A 23,950-nucleotide genomic window follows, 5' to 3' on the forward strand; every position below is an offset into this window, starting at 1 on the left:
AGTGAAGAGGAGCTAAAAAGCCTCTTGATGAAAGTGAAAGAGGAGAGTGAAAAAGTTGGCTTAAAGCTCAACTTTCAGAAAATGAAGATCTTGGAATCTGGTCCCATCACTTCATGGGAAATAGATGGGAAAACAGTAGAAACAGTGTCAGACTTTATTTTTGGGGGCTCCAAAATCACTGTAGATGGTGATTGCAGCCATGAAATTAAAAGACGCTTACTCCTTGGAAGAAAAGTTATGACCAACCTAGATAGTATATTCAAAAGCAGAGACATTACTTTGCCGACTAAGGTCCGTCTAGTCAAGGCTATGGTTTTTCCTGTGGTCATATATGGATGTGAGAGTTGGACTATGAAGAAAGCTGAGAGCCGAAGAATTGATGCGTTTGAACTGTGGTGTTGGAGAAGACTCTTGAAGAGTCCCTTGAACTGCAAGGAGATCCAACCAGTCCATTCTGAAGGAGATCAACCCTGGGATTTCTTTGGAAGGAATGATGCTAAAGCTGAAGCTCCAGTACTCTGGACACCTCATGCGAAGAGTTGACTCATTGGAAAAGACTCTGATGCGGGGAGGGATTGGGGGCAGGAGGAGAAGAGGATGACCCAGGATGAGATGGCTGGATGGCATCATGGACTCAATGGACGTGAATCTGAGTGAACTCCAGGAGATGGTGATGGACAGGGAGGCCTGGCGTGCTGCGATTCATGGGGTCGCAAAGAGTTGGACACGACTGAGCGACTGAACTGAACTGAACTGAACTGTGTAAATAACATTTTCCTGCTGCCTGAAAAAAATTTGCCAAAGCAAACTTTGTATCAGGAGGAACTTCTGATACAAACTTCTTTTCTCCCTATACTTCTCTCACCATTGCCCCTGGAGAGGGAAGTCAGAAGCTGCAGATACAGCATCACAGGGATCTTGAAGGGATACGATGGGAGGGGCAAGTTAAGATCCCATTACATGCTGAAATCCTTTTAGCTTCTCCCATCCATAATCCCTAGAGTCAGAGCACACTTGAAATTTGCTGCAGTGAACACAAAATCCAGCTCTGGGAACCAGCACTCAATACAAACTACTAACGGGGAACAGACACTTAAAACTTGTTAGTTGGATGCATGAATGAATAAGTCATCCTTGGCTAAAACACACAGGCACAGTAAGGGTCTGGGCCAGACCATCTCAACCTGCAACCCAAAGGCATTTTATCGTGTCCTTAGACAGCTACCACCCTTTGCCATCACGGACCCTGTGATTGTGGTGACATGATTAACAGACAAGTCTGAGGAAGCCAGGGCTTTCCTGGTGGTTCAGATGGGAAAGGATCTGCCTGTAATGTGGAAGGCCAGGGTTTGATCCCTGGGTCAGGAAGATCCCCTGCAAAGGAAATGGCAACCCACTCCAGCATTCTGGCCTGGAGAATCCCATGGACAGAAGAGCCTAGCGGGCTACAGTCCATAGAGCTGCAAAGAATCAGACCCGACTGAACAACTAACACTTCACTTCACATGAGGAAGCTAAAGGGCTTAATTTATTCTACCAGTTTAAGCAAAGCAGCAGCTGCTGTCAAGAAAACTCTGGGCTTTCCTCTAAGCATTTGAAGACCCTGAGAGGAAAAGCATGGTTATAATCGTCAAATAAGAGCAAAGTGGATGATCAAAATGGATGGGCCCATCTGCCTCAGAGACGACATATTAATGTCTTGCTGTGCAGGGAATAATTCAAAGAAGCAAACAAGTCTGTGGTGGTTCACTGCAATTATGGTCCCTTTGTAATGGACTCCATTCCCTACCCTTCTGTCTGCAAAGGGCAGAGACTTCAGAGGGGAGTTTAGTTACCAAAGAAAAAAAAGTACATACACAGCACTGACTTGCACTTTGGGTTGAAAGACTGAGGAATTTGATTCTAGCTCAAAATTGAACTGATTAGAAAGAAGAGCCAACGATGACATCATAAGGTCTCCATGTGAAAATATGCCTCCCATTGAAATCTCTGCCTGCTCTGATTCCAGCTGTCTTTACCGACCACTGCACCCAAGTTGTTATCTCAGTCAAAAGTCTCAAAAACGTAACAGGGGACAAGGAATCCCCCGCATGGTCACCTCCACAGGCGGCTGAAGCATCTGAGGAGGACAAGACAGGAACTGCCCAGACCACAGCCCGAGTACCAGTCAGTCACCATTAGTTGCTCAGTGTGTCTGACTCTTTGCAACCCCACAGACCGTAGCCCACTAGGCTCCTCCATCCCCAGGCAAGAATACGTTGAGACTTTGCCCCAGAAATAAATACGGAGTGGGTTGCCATTTTCTTCTCCAGGGGATATTCCCAACCCAGGGATCGAACCCAGATCTATATTGCAGGCAGATTCTTTACAGTCTGAACCACAAGAGAGGCCCTCCTGGGTGGTGGGATGTGTCAACTACAACGGCACAGTCTAACAGTGGTGCTGTATTCCTTGATTTGAGGGTCAGAAAGGCAAAAACCTTGTCACTCTATGTGTGGAAAGAGTAACAGGTGTCCACAGAAGTGTCAAAACCAAATAAGAAGCAGACCTTCAACTCCCTCCTATTCCTCACTTCTACATTTTACTACATTCACTTTTAAGTCTTTTTTTTTTTTTTTTACTGGAACTTCCCTGCCACTGAGATTTCATCTTTACACTCTAACTCTTTATGCTTCAGTATTCTGAAAGCAAATCTCAGACTTCAGATCATTTTACCTGCAGATACTTCAGCACACATCTCTAATAGAGAAGGACATTTTAAAACACGATCATGATGTTTTCACAAACAACAAAATCACCAATAATTTCTCAGGAGAATTAAGTTATCAGTCTATGTTGTATCTTATCCCACTTTCTCAAAAATGTCTTTCCAGCTTATTTATTCAAGACAAGATCTAAACAAGACCCACATGTGATCCATACTACTAAATCTGTAATAGTTCTCATTAGGGTTTCGCTTAAAAGCCAGCCATCATAACCACTTAAGTAGGCTCTGACTTAGATGGAAAGAGCCTGTTTTCTTATTGCTAACAAGAAACACCCACCACCTCCAGAGGGAGAATACTCACTTGCTTTATATCACTGGGAAAATTAATTCTCAGTAATAACTGAAAGCTACGATGAAGGTTCCAGCGTAAAAATGCTCCAGACAGGAGTTTTATTTCTGGGGCAAAGTCTCAACTGTGTTTCAATTCAGAGTTGAAAAGAGCCATAAATTCTATTTTTGTTAGTCCATTTAGTACTAAGAAGAGATTGCCAGAGCAGTAAAGTAAGTTACACAGATTTCCCTGTAATAAATTCGGAAAAACTATATATTCTAATTCTTGTATTTGCCAAAGACAACACTGTCCAACTACCAAATTTAAAAAGAAACCAAGATATATAATAGTTGTATATTCTCATGGGGTTAACTTAAAAAAAAAAAAAAGGAACTTCAGCTTCCTTGGTAAGGGCTAGATGGAGGCCACATGGTGAAATATAAATGAGTTTGACAAGTAATCCAAGCCTAACTATGGGATCTGATGCTCTTCTAAGGATCCAAACCTCTCATCACATCTGCTCATTGGTAGGAAAATGAAGTATATGTGGATGCCATCATTGTTTTTCTTTTCCTGCCTAATGCCAGTAAGAGTCCAGTGGCTAACCTGGAAGATAGCTAAGATAAGAAAGGTGGAAGGCACTCAGAAAATGGATCGTTAATGCTTGAGGCAACAGACTCTGCATGTGTGTAGGAGCCACGCTCTGGGATTTGTTCTGCACGCTGGTCTCAGCTATCGCTCTTGTGCTCAGAGTGTCCACGTTTCTCTCTCCAGACCACACCCTCCTGTGATCTGCAGATACAGACGCTGATCTACTCTCTCTCCTTTTGAGATGAGACATCCCTCAAGGTTTACCACTTTCTAAACATTCAGTGTCATTCCCAGTAAAGGTTTCCTACCTGCCAAACTCAACATCAGAAAGGAAGTCAACCTCAGCTTTTCCTGAAATCTCCTCCTCTCCCTTCCCACCCTCTCAACATCCATCCTCACGGAAACCTTGCAAATCCTCAGTTCTGTCCGAGTATCTCCTGCTTCCAAGTATCTCCTTACTCTGTTCTACCTTCATCCTCCACTGATTCTCACCTGGACTGAACACCAGCCTTCCAACCTGGCTGCTGCGGCCAGTCTTGCCCCTAAACCACTGCCCACAATGCAGTCAGAATGGTTTTCCTAAAGGCAAACTAGATCATTGCACATCTCTTCTTAAATTCTTTTTATTTATTTATTTTTTGCTGCACTGCGGGGGCTTGTGGGATCTTATTATAACAATAGTCCCCCAACTGGGGACTGAACCGAGGCCGTGGCAGTAAAAAACACTGAGTCCAAAACATTGGACCACCGGGAATTTCCCTCTCTGCTTAAATTCTTATCAGAGTTCCCCAAAGCTGGCAGGGGGTGGGGAGAGGCAGGCAAAAAATGCAAAAACCTAAACTCCTCATCAAGACACATAAGACATTTTTTGTTCTGGCTCTTATCCACCCCTCCAACTTTCCTCGACTTCAATCACACAAACAATTTTGCTCTTCCAATACATTGTCAAACATTTGCCCAGGAAGGCTCCCCACCTGAGATAAGCTACCTTGCTGACTGGCAAAAGAACACATATCCTGCACAACACAATGAAAGCATTGTGTCCTGGATGAAGTCCTCGGCCACCTCGCCCTCCTCGACACAACCCAGCATCCGTGCATCGTCCCCTCCCAGTGCTGACCCTGATGCTCCAGATGTGGCTTCCTGTCCAAGGCCTCCCTCGTCTGTGCGGCCACCACCCTTGAGTCGCCCAGGCTCAAAGCTCACTGTCAACATTTTTAACTTTTTATTTTATACTGGAGTACAGCTGATTAACAATGTTGTAATAGCTTCAGGTGCAAAGCAGAGTGACCCAGCCGTACACACACATGTATCCATTCTCCCCCAAACTCCCCTCCTGTCTAGGCTGCCACATAACATTGAGCAGAGCTCCCTATGCTATACAGTAGGTCCTTGTTGATTATCCATTTTAATCATTGCAGGGTGGACCTGTCGATCCCAAACTCCGTAACTATCCCTTCCCCTCTTACTATCAACTTTCATTCTTCTCTTGGGATACTTACAGATGAAGGCTCTCTTACCTCTGGACCCTAGCACAGTCCTGGAACTCGATACATGAAAAGTCAGTGTCTTTAGAATCCCCGCCCTCTAGAGTCCACTGGGTCGCACACCGTGCCTCCTCTGCATGGAGCCTCTGAATATATACAAGCCTCCGATGACCTCGAAATCTTCTCAACCCCCAAGCTATCACAGTCTCCTACTGCCCTTTCCCATCAAGCTTTGAAAAATCACCCACTAGCACTTCCTTGCCATCTCTTTACTCATTAAATCTGAATGTCCAGCTTCTCCCCTTACTGCTAAAACTGAGCTAAATCCAATGTCCTTTGAGAAGACCTCGTTTTCCTTCCCCTCACTGCAGAAATCAAAACCGCTGACCACTTCCACCTTGCTGGCTCCTGTGATGCCACTTTCTTTCCCTCTGTGCTCCACCTGGCCCATTACTGCTCCCCAAGGACTTCACCACGGTCCCTGTAACACCCTCCTTGGCAGTCTCAGCTGACCACGTGGTTCCCACAGCAGCCTCCATGGAGAGGACTGCTAAATGCAGCTCTTTCGGTTGCGGTCTCTACCGAGTCCCACATTTCTATCTCCCTCAAACTGAAGTCCCAATGGAGCTTCACACTCCAATAGATGGCAACAAGCCTGGCACCTCTCTCCCCTCAACAGCCACCCTCCTGCCCATATGGCCTCAGTCTCTTTCCATCATCTCTCTTGTGTGATTTGCTCCTCTCTCCATCATTCGCCAAGATCCTTCAACTCTGATGTTTTAATAGTGCTGACTCACGTCCTTTCCTCCCTACACCTCTGCCGCAGTCCTAGCTGAAACCCACACTGACTCATGCCTCAAGGTCTTTAACAGCTTCTGCTGGCCCATGGCTCCTCCTTCAGGCTGCCCACGACTCTCCACTTTTCCAATCCAACTTCCACAGCTGCCTCCCTGCCTCCAGGGTGCCCCTCATTGGCTCCTCACACCTTAGAGCACCACCTCCAAAATCCATGGATTAGGACTCAAGGCTCTTCATATTCTGGACCTAATCCAACTTTAAAATCTCATTTTCTACTGCTTCTCTTCATGCAAGCTTTCCTCTCTTCCAGGGCTTCTCAAATATGCCTGATCATACAACTTACCTAGGTCCTTCGTTAAAAATGCAGATTGTCAGGCCCTACTCAAGATCAAATGAGGCAAAAACTCCCAGGATTCATTGTGACTAGCCAAAAAGGATGGATGTTTTGGGAGTGGGGAGGCAGGTGGGGGTGTGTGTGTGTGTGTGTCTGTGTGTGTGTGTGTGTATCTGTGTGTGTCTGTGTGTGTCCGTGTCTGTGTGTGTGTCTGTGTGTCTGTGTGTGTGTTTCGCTTTGCGACCCCATGAACTGTAGCCCACCAGGCTCCTCTATCCAGTGGTGGTGGAGTGGAAGGTTAAATAAACAGCCTAAAATAAGCTGATTTAATTATCTAAATTAATTTGTCTCCCATAGTACTGATAACTGCTCCTAAGATCAAATTATACTGGTGGTGGTTTAGTTGCTCAGTTGTGTCCGACCCTGCAATCCCATGGACTGTAGCCCGCCAGGCTCCTCTGTCCACAGGATTCTCCAGGCCAGAAGACTGCAGTGGGTCGCCATTTCCTTCTCTAGGGAATTATACTGGTAGGGCAAGAGAAAGAAGAGGGGGGAAAAATGTTCAACTCCCCACTATTATGAGAAACCTTTACTGAATCCTCTAGCCACTCTCTTCCTTTAATCACAAAACTCCCTTAAAATTACCCAGAATCTTTCCATATATATAAATGTCTACTACAAAGAGGAAGGAAATGCTTTTCTTGTCCTTGTCCCAATCATGATGACAATGAAATTAAATAATCACTTTTATTATCTGGGGTAAAGCTCTTAAATCAATAAATGCTATTTTCCCAAGAAAAATAACTGAAGCAGAAACCTTAATGTGTGTATATCTACTATGTTTTATTTTAAACATTAATTATATTATCTAACTGTTAAATATAGGGTTATAACGTTAAGATTCATGTACTTTTTTTATATTTTTCACATCACAGAGAAAAATGTTTTTTAATCTAATTTCATTACAATACACATTTTAATGATATTGGTTGAGATTATTAGAATATAAAATTGATTCACATTTATTATAGAAAATTTGGGAAATAAAGAAAAGAACAAAGATGAAATTAGTATTCTTCCACTAGGTGACAGTACAACATAGCAGTTGCCAACAAAGGGCTTTTGTATCAGACAGATTTGAGGCTAAGTTCTGACCTAACCACTCACTGGATATCAATACTTACCCTAACGGTCCCTCTGTTCACCAGTAAAACTGAGTCACAATACCTACCTCATCAGGTTATAATGAGGACAAAGGAGACGACATGTATAAAACATTTTTAGTCCAGTGCCTCCAGATTTAGCTGCTTGGTCATGAAGTCTATTCCAGAAAAAAAAAAAAACAAAAAACTGGGCATGTCCTCAGCCTCAAGAACTCCCAGAAAATGAATCACTGTGGACTCTATCCAAATACAAGGAGTTTTAAAACCTGCCATAGACTTACCAATTTTCTTAGAAACATCCAGCCTGATATGACTATTTTTGGATATGTGAGCTCATCATTATGAACACAGTTAATAAATGAGTGGATGAAGATGGCATCAGGCCAGAACTGTTCTCTAAAGTCTCCATACAGGAAGAAAGATGTGGCACTCTAGGTTATAATGTTATAATGAGATTTAAAGTATTAATGATACAATGTCTGAATTAAAGATAAACTCCCTTATGAGAACTTTTCTATATTTAAATTCTGAATTATACTCTTATAAATATCTTTGTTGAATCAGTGAGCATAGAAAAAATCTTGCAAAGGATATAATTGTGCCCCAAATGACCACAAGGGAGAGGGAACAAGCTATAAACTTATTATTGTAGGACCACATCTTAACATATGCCTCTGTGTCCTTGTCCTATAAAGCTTGGTTTCCTAACACCAGCCTGGGTTAAAGTTGACAAGTACCACCAAGTAGACCATTTCTCCAGCACTCTGAAACTATCCAGGTGATACAATGCAACCAGAAATAACGTCTTTGAAAATGTTAGCATTCTACTACATCATTAAAGAGAGAAAGAAAGTAGTGCTAAGTCATGTCCAACTCTTGTGATCCCATGAACTGTAGCCTGCCAGTTCATGGGATTCTCCAGGCAAGAATACTAGAGCAGCTTGCCATTTCCTTCTCCAGGGGAAACTTCCCGACCCAGGAATTAAACCCACGTTTCCCACATTGCAGGCAAATGCTTTACCGACTGAGCTATAGGGGAAGCCCACTACATCACTGCTGACTGCTTTTTAATCACACAACAATTCTTCCATACCTATCTGAAACAGAAATACTCCTTCCAAAAATATACACACACATAAGTATTCATGTGTCCATTCCACGTTTTCACTAAATCACATGCATTTTCAGATCCTCTTCACAGAGGAGTCCTCCTTATGTAGGTTCCACAGAACAGACACATTGCCCAGCTTGTTGATCCCTGAATTCCAGAGCCTGGGACCCTAACTGGCACACTTCAGATGTCCAACCAAGAACAGTAGAATGAAAGAAGGCATACAGTCAGTAAATGCTTGAATTTATGCCAGAATTTATGTCCATTGATTCTGCTTTGCAATATGCGATAGAATCACAGTCTATAAAGGTGGTAAATTCAGCACTTACTGAGTTCCCCCTGTATGCTTTTCATTTTACAAACCTGTCTCCAACACCTACAAGAGCTGTGCAAATAAGTACAATGGATAAGAGTCTCAAAAATAAGAGTCTCATCAAAGCTGAATTACAATATTTATTGGAGGACTCACAGCAAGCTAACACTAACCCTTTCTCAAAATTCATGTAGAGTAATTGAAACAACTGTGTAAAACAACCCAAAGTCCTCACAAGATTTATTCATCTTTACTCTTCAAGTATCCCAACCTAGAATAGTGGCTAGCATATTGTAAGCATCAACACATGTTCAATCATTTTATCAAGTACACATATTTTAATAATGGAAATATTTGTTGCAAAGTAAAGAGGGCATGAGAAAGGACAACTGGTAAGTGTCCACTCAAGGTACACTTGAATTTTCTCATTCAAGGTCTGCACAATCATTCTTATCTAGTATCTTTTACTTCCTCTCACAGGAAGACTAGAAATCTCCATCTATCACAAGGTGATTTTGAAACTGCACCTATTGGACTTTAACACGTGCTATCTTGGCCAGTTTCTTATGGCAACAAGGCAGTGGGCCTGCTGCCTCCCAGATGCTGAACCTGATGGGTTGACATGCCTTGTACTCCTGACTGGGATACCATCAAGGGCATGTTCTAGAAGACCATTTGCAGCAGCACGGAGATGACACCAGGTGAAGGAAGTCAGAAGGAGAAAGACAAATACCATATGACATCACTTATACGTGGGATCGAAACTACGACACAAATGAACTTTATTACAAAACAGAAACTGACTCACAGACAGAGCACAGACTTGGGGCTGCCAAGGTGGATGGGAGGTTGGGGAGTGATGGATGGGGAGTCTGGAATTAGCAGAGGGAAACTGTTACCGGGTTGGCCACAAAGTTCATGCGGATTTTTACATAAGATACTACGGAAAAACCCAAATGAACTCTGTGGCCAACCCAATATATATAGAATGGATAAATAACAAAACCTGACTATATAGCATGGGAAGCAATAGTCAATATCCTGTAGTAAACCATAATGGAAAAGAATATGAAAAGAATATATATACACACATATAATATTCTGAGGAGGAAATCCGATGCCTTCTAAAGGACTTCAGCCCTCTGCACGTCCAGAGTCCAGAATGGCTGCAAATGCTTCGCGTTCGTAGACCTGGGCTTTGCGCACAAAGTGCACCTGAGATCCAGGGACCAAATGGGGAGCACTGCCACAAACGAAAACTGTACATGAATCCCAACAACAGGTCTCCCAAGAGGACCCCTGCCTGATGTGACTGAGCGGCCCCAGACACTGCCGATTTCAGAGACGCCCTCTGCTCAAAGATTTGCCAGAACCACTGCTTGTCCACAGCTCATTCCCAAAGCTCCTGGTGAGCCCTGTGAGACAGAGAAACCCACGACAAGCTTCTCTGCAGTTCCCATGGAAATGAGAGGGTCCTTCTTGGTGCTGCTCCTGAGGGAATGTTTCTGAGACCTGGGCTGGCTGGCCACCATCCCCAGCATCAGCAGGGAGGTGGGGCTGCTGGTGACCAGTACTGTCCCTCAGACCCCCTTCTTCTGGGCCACGCACATCACCGAGACTCTGTAGCAGAACATGCAGGCCCTGTTCAGCACCCTGGCTGAGGCGGAGCAGCAGCAGGCCTACCAGCACAACTTGGCGGTGCGGCACAGGACCCGCGGTCTGGCCGAGTGCCACCTGGGTGATTCCAGACCAGCCTAGAACAGCTGCAGGGTGCTGAACCACGTGGACTCCTGGGCAGTGGTCATATCCGCGGATTCTGGCCAGTCAGCCACCATCCTGGTGCAGTCCCTGCACAGCCTGGAGAGTGATGATTTCTGGACCATCCTCCCACCTCCACCCCACTCAGCCATTCATGCTGGAGAGAGGGATTTTGAGTTTGAATCAGGTTACCCATCGCATCCTTGAAGGGAAAATCACCAGTGCTTTGAACTTGGGAGTCATACATCCTGAAGGCTGAAGAGTTTAAGTGACGTGGCTACAATCAGCAAGTTCCCTCTCCCGTCTAGGTTCTGCCCGCCCTGCCCTTTCACTCTTGAGGTCCCGGGGGTGAAAAAGGCCACAGCGGTGCCTAGAACTGATTGGATTCCCCTTTGCCTTTCCCTAGCTCACTTCTCAGCATGTCATGTGTCTTCGCCGTGAACATCTGAACCAAACAGGGAGGCTTCCATGAGGCTGAAAGTCTGATGTACCCAGTATCTTCTCTCCTGTCTCCTGTCTCTTCTTGGTGCCCCCAGAGCATGATCTAAGTTGCCCTGACAGATTCTGGAGAATGGAGAGGCCCACTGCTTGATTTTGCTGGCATTCCACTGCAGAATCAGGTAGGGAGCATCTAAACACCGATCTGTCAGGTTGGTGAATAAACGTTGGTATACTTCTCACACACAAAAAAGTCACTGGATTGAGAATATCAGGTTGACAACAAGCTTCGTAGTTTCCTCATGTCGCAATGACTTGGCAACATCCAGATGCAGAGGCCAAAAAAATAAACTTAAAAAAAATGATATAAACATTACAAAAAACTGTAATAGGAAACCAAAATTTCATTTTATACCGACTCTACTTGTTACTAAGAAATCCTGAGAGACGTTGGAGAAACCTCCAATGCTTTTGATTGCCCAGCCTATTTTGAGAGAGAAGTTTGGCAAGTGAAATGGCCAAAGACAGCCTGCATGGAGAAAAAGTTAAAAAGCTGAGTGCCTGGGAACTCTGAGGCAGGCTAATCAGTCTCTGAAAAGTCAATAGCAGACACAGCCATGAATCAATTCAAGCAGTTCATCATGGTTAATTGAAAAATGTGCTGACTCTTTCAAGGTTTATATTGCATCCACAATTGGGAAACTCCAAAGTCTTTTTACAGTGGAAAGGTTCAAGGCCAAATGAAAGTCATCTGAAGTCAAAATAATCCAAAATCACGTTAGAAGGAGCCACAGGCCCTCTACAGCTACTCTCCTGTAGAAGGAGAGAACTCTGATTTACCTTTAGGAGAACTGGGCTCTGGGTTAGGCCAGGGGAGCCACCCGATCCAGGATAAGGTGTTTCAAACAGTTCCATCACTTGTTTGAAAAAGAAAAGCCTACCTTTATTGAGTATTTACTTAGTATACGGCTTATTTCACTACACTAAGAACCTCACTGTGCATTATCCTGTGTGTGTGTGCACGTAGCCATATATATATATAGCTTTGGTGGTGGTTTAGTTACTAAGTCGTATCCGACTCTTGTGACCCCATGGACTATAGCCTGCCAGGCTCCTCTGTCCATGGGATTCTCCAGGCAAGAATACAGCAGTGGGTTGCCATTTCCTTCTCTTTATTTAGATATAATTCACCTATGACACAATCCATCGATTTAAATAGTATATGTCACAGAGTAACCATCACCACAATCAATTCTAGGCAAATGTTATTACCCCCAAAGAAACCCCATATCCAGTAGCAGTCATTCCCTATTTGCTGCACAGCCTCCAGTCCCAGACAATCACTCATCTACTTTCTGCAGTTGCCTTTTCTGGGCATTTCACCTAAACAGAAACATGCAGTACATTGCCCTTTTTTTCCATTCATTAGCTGATGACATTTGGGTTGTTTCCAATTTGGGCACTTAAGAATAATGCTGCCATGAACCTTTGTGTACAAGTTCTGGTGTTTTCTCCTCAGCACATATCTGAGTGGCATTTCTGGATCATGTGTTAAGTTCTGAGGAATTCCCAAGGCAGCTGCCCATTTTACATGCCCACCTGTAGCATCTGAGGGTTCCAACTGCCCCACATCCTCACTAAAGCTGTCGCATCTGTCTTCTTGGTTACAGCCATCCTCCTGGGCACCAGGTGGGGTCTCACTGTTCTGATTTACACTGCCCTCTCTCACATCATCTCACTTAATCCTCATGGTGATCCCATGAGGTAAGAACCGGCCCTCACTCCTGTTTGGTACACAAAGAAACTGTGGCTTGGAGAGCAGAAGCAACTGGCTGAAGGTCTGGTCATGTGCAGACTCTGCGCCCCACAGAGCCCCTTCAAGAGCATGACACAACGACCGGGCCTCATGCCATCCCAAGGAGGGAGAACCAAATGCCCTCCTAAAGGCCTTTCCAGCTGGGAAGTTCTGGCTTCATGAATTCACATGCAAAAGTCTCTTCTCTAGGTGCATTTTCACTTGGGCCTCCAAATCAGTAATATCTGAACTTCTTCTGAGTAGGAGGGTTGTGTTCTAATCATAATAAGATGAGGTTACAACCCGACATGCCGGCTCAAGGCCAAATCTGAGGCCAACTGGAGTGAGTACACAGGACTTAATATTGTGACTGAACCATACCAAACTGCCCACATGCAACTCTTCTAGAACTTCAAAGATGGCAATTTCATCTTCTGTGTGTATTTCGTGAACTAACCTTACTCTTGGCTTTCTATGTACTTTCTTACCCTCATTTTCCCTTTACCTCCTTTTAGTCATCTACCAAATAAATTTTATCCAGTCAATTGTTTGCATCTTTGTAAACCATCTCAAATCTTTTCTGAAATCAAGTGGAGTAGTAAAGAAATAAACATACCAAAGTGTTTTCAAGTAAGCTTCAAAATAGCCCACAGCTGCAGCCTCTTTCATCAGATTGTGTACTTTCCTAAGCAAACTGTTCTCCAAGAAACAGAAAACACTGCTCCTCTCTGTACCCTGACAGGAGAGAAAATGCTTTTGATATTCTAAATTAGACATGCTTTCCAAAATAATTTATGAAAGGAGAAAGACAGGTAGTCACTGCCCAGCAGGAAAAAAAGGCAGAAAGCAATGATTCATTTGTACACTCACAAATACATGCAAAGGTTGTTTCTCCTGCAGTACCTCCTTGAGATTTTTTTCCTTTGATTTATGTCTAATATTCCATGATACTTTGTGATGATTGAATGCTGTACTGAGGGCCACAGCTAACTATTAGAATTTGACAGGTGCCTACGAAAATATTCAGCATTGCTTTAAATTTTCTTCTTTTAAAGGTAATTATTTAGATCCCATAAGGTATATCCATGCTTTAATGCAGTTCTTTCATTTCCAAGACTTTGCCTTATCTCAAAAGATCATCACACTTATACTGACAGATGCATCGACTCAGAGACAAAACTGCAAACCACAAGTGTCCATCAGTTCAGTGCTGCTTAAATGAACTAAGGTGCGTGAGTGCAGAAACAACTATGATTCAGCCATTAACAATCAGAATGCTACCAGCTGACATGGGAGAAGATATAAATCTTTTATTGAAGAAAAGCAAGGTACTTCATCATTGGAATAGTGTGAGGTCATGTGTACAACGGTACATCACATCTCTCTGTATATTTATTCACAAGCAGGATGGATGTGTAACAGCATGTCAAGGGTAGTTATCACTGGACAGTGACAGGTCAGGGAGTTTTTCTACATCTGGCACTTTTCATTTTTTTCTCATAAAAAGCAGGTGTTATTAGCTTTTAACTGACACACTGTATCTGATTTTGTCAGAAGCTCAGAAAAGAGGCCCACAATGTGCAGAGCACTGTCCTAGGCGGTAAGAAGTACACAAAATGTGAAAATGAAGGCTAAGAACCCTCAACCTGCTGATATCCTGGCTGGAAAGGTCAGACGTTGCAAAAGAAGCGATTCAGTTGCAAGTAGTATAAGGTGGAGCTTCAAAAGGGCGTCGAGTGCGCACATGCCATGAACATCCAGAAAAGAAGAGCGGCAGCAAACTGTGCAACTGTGAGCCCGTAAACGAGAAGGGCTTCCTGAGTGTTTGGGAAGGATTTGTGAAGGTGGAGGAGAGTGGGAGAAGAGGGTGACAGAGGATGAGATGGTTGGATGGCATCTCCAACTCAATGGACACGAGTCTGAGCAAACTCCAGGAGATGGTGAAGGACAGGCGACCCTGGCGCGCTGCAGTCCACCCGGTCACAAACAGACATGACTGAGCGACTGAACTCAGTCCTCAGAGTGGAAGGAACAGAAGGAAAGGATGTTTTGAGAAAGTTAGGAGACAGGTGAAAATCTTTATCCTATTTTCCAGGGCCACTAATTAGTTTAGCTGAAACCTAGCATCCTGACTGCAGACTAAAGAGAGATGAGAGTTCTAAAAACCATGATGATTTAGAAGACAACTGGGTGATATCTACCCACGATACATACACATACACCCTTTGACCCTGTATTTCTGAGTATTTAGCCTACAGAAAAACTTAAAATACATGCAAACATGACATGTTATACACGAATAATTAATGAAACAATGTTTGTATGGCAAAAGCTTGCAAATATCCAGATTTCCAATAATCGGGAACTGGATAAATAAATCATACGTCTTGTAAAAGAATATTAGGTAGCAATACAAAAGGATGGGGAAGTTGTATACACACATGGAAATAAATTCAGTGAGAAAACCCAAGATAAAGAACTGTATAACATGTTGCCTTTCTGCATCAAAATGAGCGAAAACTAGGACTATGTGTTCACACTGGGCAGATAAACAACATATGAAAAACAATTTTAAAAAGGTGACTCTGGCAGAGGTTAGGTAGGTTGGATGTTCAAAGTGCTTCTTCGTTATAACTTCCAGAAAACTCATTAATATGAGAATGAAAGGGAACTCAGTCCACCCTAGTGATTCCGAAGAACTTCAGACAGCTTCCCATGCTCTCCTGCAACCTGATATTCAATAGGAACAACATGTGGCCTAGGCTCCACTAGGGACAACATAATTCAATGATTCAGCAATCTGCACGCAGCTCCAGACCATGTCGGTACCCTGAAGTCATTTTACGAAACAATGAAAGCCAGCAGATTAGACCTCAGAAAGGCAGATGGCTGCCTTAGTTTCAGTGGGCATACTTCAGAAAATCCCCACAGTACGATGTTATCTAATTGGCACAGAAGTAAGAGGTCTTGGAAGAGGGAATCTGGGCTTTTAAAGTCAATTTCAAATGCAAGCTTAAGCTGACAGAGTGCAGCTCTAAAACCTGGAAAATGAAAGGGAAAATTTTAAATAAGCAAACACCATTTCTTCAAAGAGCTTACATCTACAAGAAATACCAATCATGTCGGAGAGGGATTGTGTGGAGATGATCACATTTAATTGAGATTTTTAAAGCCAGGATTTGCAGGCTTCATAACCAAAAGGGCAAAACTGTGTGTGAGTAATGACTCCAATTCTGGGAGAAATGTAATCGGCCGGGCCCTACTGAAGGGCTGTGCTGATTCCAGAACCTCAGGCTAGCACTGAAATTCCAGATAAGAATTGCCTCTTCCTCTAAAGAACAATGATGGTCTCATGGAAGGCAGCGTTGCCGTGCAGTCTTAGTGTACAGACCTTGAGAACAGTAATATTTCAAGACGCCAATATATTTGTAAAGTAACAACATTTAGTGTGGAAGCAGGAATGAACACTATTTTTAAGCATCAGCTTTAGAGTCAGACTGCCTCTATACACATCCCTGCACTCACACTTTAACAGCTGTCAGACTCCCCATAAATTACTTAACATTCTATGCACCTCAGTCTCTCATCAGCAATATGGAGACAGAATAGTACCAGCCTCGTAAGGATTTTGTAATGATACAATGAGAAGATATCAGTCAGGCACTTAGCACAATATTTGCCTATTTTAAACTCAACAGAGAGTAGCTATCATGGTTATTATTCTGGTTACTATTATTGTTGTTACCAATACTTCCTCTTTGAGGGCTATACATATGTTAGAACTAACACTTAGAAGAACAAACTATATCCAGATTAAGTTACATCTAGGTTGAAGCTTAAACTATAATCCAGAATTACATGGAATAAATACATAATACAAAACTCAGAAAAATTAAAGAATTGTTTTTTGATAATCTACTGTTTTAACAACAGATGAATCACCAGGAGAAGGGCAGTTGCTTCACAATAATACAGCCTTAAACATAAAAAATTATCTCAGTTGATTATTTTACCATATACATCTACTCAGCATTAATGGCATAGCTGAGAAAATATTTTTAAAATAATCATTAGTTAACTTCAGGCAATTAAACAGAACATCAGAAGTAACTATGATTTTAACCTCAGGTCTTATTCTTAAATATTCTACACTTTGCTTTTTTCTCATTCTAATTCCCAGATGAATCACTTCACAACATGATGATTCAGTCTTTTAAGAACTCATGGGTCTTGGACTGAACCTGCTATAGGAAAACCTTCTGAAAGGTTTTAGGAATCCAGAGCTTTCCAGAATGATGACTCACCTCACTTACCACGTGCCTATTTGAAAGAAGAAAGCATCTGTTCTAAAAGACATTAGGGATAACTATACTTTGTGTATAGAACTAACACCCCCAAAAGATGTCCTTTTCATTATAGGGGACTGGAATGCAAAAGTAGGAAGTCAAGAAACACCTGGAGTACAGGCAAATTTGGCCTTGGATTACAGAATGAAGCAGGGCAAAAGCTAATAGAGTTTTGCCAAGAGAACACACTGGTCATAGCAAACACCCTCTTCCAACAACACAAGAGAAGACTTTACACATGGACATCACCAGATGGTCAACACCGAAATCAGATTGATTAGGTTCTTTGCAGCCAAAGATGGAGAAGCTCTATACAGTCAGCAAAAATAAGACTGGGAGCTGACTGTGGCTCAGATCACGAACTCCTTATTGCCAAATTCAGAGTTAAATTGAAGAAAGTAGGGAAAACCACTAGACCATTCAGGTATGACCTAAATCAAATCCCTTATGATTATACAGTGGAAGTGAGAAATAGATTTAAGGGACTAGATCTGATAGACAAAGTGTCTGATGAACTATAGATGGAGGTTCATTACATTGTACAGAAGACAGGGATCAAGACCATCCCCATGGAAAAGAAATGCAAAAAAGCAAAATGGCCGTCTGGGGAGGCCTTACAAATAGCTGTGAAAAGAAGAGAAGCAAAAAGCAAAGGAGAAAAGGAAAGATATAAGCATCTGAATGCAGAGTTCCAAAGAATAGCAAGGAGAGATAAAAAAAAAGCCTTCCTCAGTGATCAGTGCAAAGAAACAGAGGAAAACAACAGAATGGGAAAGACTAGAGATCTCTCCAAGAAAATTCAAGATACCAAGGGAACATTTCATGCAAAGATGGGCTCGAAAAAGGACAGAAATGGACGGACCTAACAGAAGCAGAAGATATTAAGAAGAGGTGGCAAGAATACACAGAAGAACTGTACAAAAAAAAGATCTTCACGACCCAGATAATCACGATGGTGTGATCACTCACTCACCTAGAGCCAGACATCCTGGAATGTGAAGTCAAGTGGGCCTTAGAAAGCATCACTACAAACAAAGCTAGTGGAGGTGATAGAATTCCAGTTGAGCTATTTCAAATCCTGAAAGATGATGCTGTGAAAGTGCTGCACTCAATATGCCAGCAAATTTGGAAAACTCAGCAGTGGCCACAGGACTGGAAAAGGTCAGTTTTCATTCCAATCCCAAAGAAAGGCAATGCCAAAAAATGCTCAAACTACTGCACAATTGCACTCATCTCACACGCTAGTAAAGTAATGCTCAAAATTCTCCAAGCCAGGCTTCAGCAATACGTGAACCATGAACTTCCAGATGTTCAAGCTGGTTTTAGAAAAGACAGAGGAACCAGAGATCAAATTGCCAACATCTGCTGGATCATGGAAAAAACAAGAGAGTTCCAGAAAAACATCTATCTCTGCTTTATTGACTATGCCAAAGCCTTTGACTGTGTGGATCACAACAAACTGTGGAAAATTCTTCAAGAGATAGGAATACCTGACCACCTGACCTGCCTCTTGAGAAACCTATATGCAGGTCAGGAAGCAACAGTTAGACCTGGACATGGAACAACAGACTGGTTCCAAATAGGAAAAGGAGTATGTCAAGGCTGTATACTGTCACCCTGCTTATTTAACTTATATGCAGAGTACATCATGAGAAACGCTGGGCTGGAGGAAGCATAAGCTGGAGTCAAGATTGCCAGGGAGAAATATCAATCACCTCAGATATGCAGATGACACCACCCTTATGGCAGAAAGTGAAGAGGAACTAAAGAGCCTCTTGATGAAAGGGAAAGAGGAGAGTGAAAAAGTTGGCTTAAAGCTCAACATTCAGAAAACGAAGATCACGGCATCTGGTCCCATCACTTCATGGGAAATAGATGGGGAAACAGTGGAAACAGTGTCAGACTTTATTTTGGGGGGCTTCAAAATCACTGCCAATGGTGATTGCAGCCATGAAATTAAAAGATGCTTACTCCTTGGAAGGAAAGTTATGACTAACCTAGACAGCATATTAAAAAGCAGAGACATTACTTTGCCAACAAAGGTCCATCTAGTCAAGGTTATGGTTTTTCCAGTGGTCATGTATGGATGTGAGAGTTGGACTCTAAAGAAAGCTGAGCGCCGAAGAATTGATGCTCTTGAACTGTGGTGTTGGAGAAGACTTTTGAGAGTCCCTTGGACTCAAGGAGATCCAACCAATCCATCCTAAAGGAGATCAGCCCTGGGTGTTCACTGGAAGGACTGATGCACACAGTAAGGGAAAAATATACTCTAAAATAAGAAAAATTCATTTCAAAAATTAGTGATTTTCCATTTATAAATTCAAAGGAAGTTTTCAGTATTTGTTTGAATTCCCCTTTTATATTACTCTGTATTTTCTAAGGTTCTTGGAAGTTTAAATGTAACATGTAATGTCAGACCTTGCACCATGCTCAATTCCAACAGAAACAAACAAACCTGCCTTGTTCCCTCCAAACACTGGTAAGAAATAAGAAATAAGTAGTCATTGCAGGAGGGTTGAAAGACATCTGGCCCAACTTCCCAGTAGAGTCAAAAATAAACCTCATCACATTCATTCATTTGGCCAGCATCTACGAAGCAGGGAGTCTGTCACAGAACACGGTAAGCAGTGAAAATGGCCAAGCAAGACGGTTCCTGCTCTTCAATGAAGCTCTAACCTACTAATTCATCTTATTTTCATCAGCTGGCTTCAGTGTATCCAATATAAAAAGAAATAGCACTAAACCAGGAGCCAACAGCAGTGATCGAGATCTTGGTCACTGATTGAAAAATCCATTGAATCTCCAGAGAACTCAATATCTGGTCTCTACACCAGGAGGACAGGTTCAGACCAGCAGTTTCCAAACTGAGTTCTCTGAACGCCGAAGCGTTCTCAAAATCTCCTATATTCAAAATTTTAAACTTCCAGATGAAGTTTTTATTTTCTTTGATGTTTCACAGCATTTTAATAGTGGTTTGGATGATTATGTCACAAACTAGTCACCTTACGGCACATATAGAAAATAATATTTATACAGTGCATGGGATGACATGCTAGATTGATTTACAGCAACTGACCCCAGCACACCAGGCATCCCAAGCCCTGCTCAACTGCCCTGAGCGATGTGGTGATCAGGAGCATGGCTCATCGGTCACCCACTCACCATCCACTGCTGTGCTCTGGCCACTGGTCAGGAAGCAGTGGTGGAGATGACAGCTAGGGTCTCAGTCCTGTGGGTCCTTCATGATTTTAACTCCAGTCTATTTAATCTCTGGACAGTTTCCACTATCAGAAACTCTCCTATAGCGTGAGCCCACGGCTATTTCCTGACCTTCTCTTCACTGCCCAGATATGAGCTCCGCAACAACTCTGCACATGAGTGTGCCAAAGGCTCATCCATCCATCCTGCCACCTCAACATGTGAGACTGCCCCCACACCTTCATGTACTGTGCACTGAAGAAACCAGCATTAGGAGGAAGGCAGAAACTGGTGCCTACATTAATAATGCCAGTAGAATGAGAGCACTCTCAAGACAGGCCCACTTGAATAGGCAATACAAGATCTATTAAGCAACACCCCAAGAAGCCAGTTTAAGAAGACATCAAAGCCCTACTTCACATGGATAGCCCAGTGAGCAAGTGATGGAACGCTGATAAGATAGGTCTTACAGGCAACAAATATAAGGCGCTGCTCCAGCAGAGTTCAGAGTATAAGACACAGAGGAAGGGACCACACACCCCAAAGGTGAGTAAGAAAAAGGAAAAAAGGAGAAGATGAAATATAGGCATTCTAGTTGTGTGGCTAAATAATTGTGGGGTCGGGGGGAAGGACTATAAATTTTTTGTGAAGTGAGCTTAGCACTATAATTTCCTTCCAAACCTGAGACAGACCAGAAGACTTGTCTCAATCCCCAGTATAACCATTGACTGACCTGCTTATGAAAATTGCAGAGTGCTGGGTCAAGGCCCCAGACCCACTGAATACTGATCTCTGGTTAAGGAGCCTGGGTATCTGGGTATTAGAACAACTAGGTAGTAAGCTTCTGTAAAGAAAAAGGACAGAGAGTATCGCTCAAGGTGGTGAATAAGAGAAAAGCAAGAGGCTCCCAGGAAGTACGATCCTATCACAGGAAACTTCAGTGGGGGAGGGGCTGGCTTAGAAGTCATTTATTTCACAAAACTTTTACTTTATTCTAACAGATAAGTTCATTATAGTTGTTAAAAATACATTAAATAGGGAAGCTTCCCAATTGTAACTTAAATTTTCATTAAGTAATCAAAGGAACTAGAAATTGTAATATTAAAACAGGAATAAATAATAGAGTTCCAGTCAAACTTCAGTAATCTGAAGTCCTCAGGGAAACTAGTAAGACTGTGTGTGTTGTCAGAAAGAGAACAGTGTTATTTGAAGAACAAGGGTTAGCAGCTGAGGTTCTACAGAGATAGGAAGAGGGAAGGAAATAGAGGGACGCAATTCACTAACCTTAATTTCCTTGAGAAAATAAAAGACAATCCTCACATGACATTTAAATACTTCCTCCTGCTCACTCATGGAATACACCCTCCTTCCTTACAAAATGTCCCCTGATGCACAGCGAGGGAAGGAGACGAAGGCATAGGCAGTAATGAATCCCTGCTATGTTACAGATGCTATAAAAGCATCTGATATAAACTGTCACATTTAAATGTCACAAAACTCTTGGAGTTTGGGAAGGTGAGAAAAGCAAGGCTCCGAGAACCTCAGTGACTCCCCCAAGGTTTAAAGTCAGCCAGGGGGCAGCCAGGGGGAAGTATAATCTTAAGCTTATACTTTTTAAAAAACACGCTATGGGACTGCCCTGGCGGCTCAATGTAAAGAATCCATCTGCCAATGTAGGAGACGTGGGTTCGATCCCTGATCCAGGAAGATCCCACATGCTGCCAAGCAACTAAACCCAGGCACCACAACCGTGGAGGCTGTGCTCTAGAGCCTACGTGTCTTGACTGCTGAAGCCCAAGTTTCCTAGAGCCCATGCTCTGCAACAAGAGACTCCCCCGCAATGAGAAGCCCACTCTCCACAAATAGAGAATAGCCCCTTTGGGCCCACACAGCAGCAAAGACTCAGCACAGCCAGAAGTAAATAAAATTATTTAAAATAATAATAATACTATGCAATGATTCAGAAAAAAATGGGGGTTACAATTTTAAAAGCTATAATGTGGTTAAGGTCGTAAGGGATCTAAACCAGGACATGGGTATATAACAAAAGCAAAAAAAAAAAAAAAAAAAAAGAGGCAAAGCTCAGTATCCAAATTGTGTGGTACCACCCTTCAAGCATAGATGCTGGGCATGGCCAACAGCACAAATGGCTGACATCAGACCTCATAATGAGAATTCCAAACCATAAACCCAGGGATGACGGAAATGGTTTGATCATTACTCACAGGCTGGCAGCTGGTTTATCATTTGTTTGTTCTGAACAGAAGAGATCGAAGTGACAGAATAATGGGCAGAAACACCTTGTAACACGGGATGCTCAGCCTCGTCCCCACACTGAAAATAATTCCTTACCGAAGAGCAGGCTGAAGAAGAATAGGGCTTGTCATACTTCTCACCACCAACAGCTCTCTCTGAACTACCTTTAATGGCTCTAAGACTTTAGGATCCCAAGCTGGGCCCTCAATAATAGGCTCTCTATTGATCATGGTGAATTCTAATCTCTCCTAAAGTTACTGAAAGTCTCAAGGTTGCAAAACTGCTAGAAGTTCTCTCATGCTCTCTACAAAATAGCTGACTGCAGATCTAAGAAAGACTGAAAATAAATGTACAGGGAAAACATTTCAATACCAAAAGTAAATAAGTAATAATACTGAATATCAAATGCTAGGTACTGGACTAAGCATGGTGTAAGTAATATATTACTCTGCAGATGAGAGACCTGAGGCTCAGTGTAAGATTTCAACTACAAAGACTCCCACTTTAGACATCAATAAGCCACCAGACATCGATAATCATAAGGCATATACTCTTTGACCAAGCTGGACCAAGCAATTCCACCCCTAGGAACATATCCTAACAAAATAGGTAACATCACTTGCAGCAACACAGGTACAATGATGTTCACTCCAGTATGTGAAGTGAGTGAAAATTGCTCAGTCGTGTCCAACTCCTTGTGACCCTATAGACTGTCACCAGACTCCTCTGTCCACAGAATTCTCCAGGCAAGAATACTGGAGTAGGTTGCCATTTCCTTCTCCATCATTCCAGTATGGTTAACAATAAAAAAAAAAAAAGGAAATGATCTAACTGTTCATCAAGAAATAACTCATTATTAATCATAGTCATTCTTGTAGCAGAGTATTATACTGTCATTTAAAATGATTGTATAAATCTATGTTGACACCAAAAAATGCCCACAGGTATCTTAAATGAAAATGCAGGTAGATCATAGAGCAGTAAATACAGCATAATTCCAATTCTGTTTTCTGGAGAAATGACAGAGCTGAGACTGAGGTCAGCTAAGGATGGAAGGGCTAACACTTCCAAACACAGAGGCAAGCAGCTCCTCTAAGAGCCTCAGGCCATAGACACATGGAGAACCAGCGGAGAATGCAAGTGCTAAAGGTAAGAAAGGGACTAGACCATTCCAAACCCTAGAGGCCTGATGAAGGACTCCGGTTTTCACCCTGGACCATCAGTGGGAAGCCCCTGAACAGTCTGCATTTCACAGATGCAGCACAGGGCATTCAGTGGGCGCTCCAGGCTACCCTGGAGTGAGTGCCAGAGCCAGGGTCAGGCT

At 42.7% G+C, this 23,950-nt stretch overlaps 1 protein-coding gene and 1 pseudogene across 1 annotated transcript in view; one reads left to right on the plus strand and one right to left on the minus strand.

Annotated features, from left to right (window-relative positions):
* Nucleotides 1–10,955, plus strand: part of LOC120854426 — an 18,120-nt pseudogene extending 7,165 nt beyond the window's left edge.
* The window catches only part of STK39 (serine/threonine kinase 39), a 315,997-nt gene that overhangs the window by 148,475 nt on the left and 143,572 nt on the right, over nt 1–23,950 (minus strand). The gene's annotated exons all lie outside the window — the stretch shown is intronic.

The sequence above is a fragment of the Oryx dammah genome, unplaced genomic scaffold (genome assembly GCF_014754425.2).
Source record: "Oryx dammah isolate SB20612 unplaced genomic scaffold, SCBI_Odam_1.1 HiC_scaffold_27, whole genome shotgun sequence".
Classification (NCBI taxonomy): Eukaryota; Metazoa; Chordata; class Mammalia; order Artiodactyla; family Bovidae; genus Oryx; species Oryx dammah.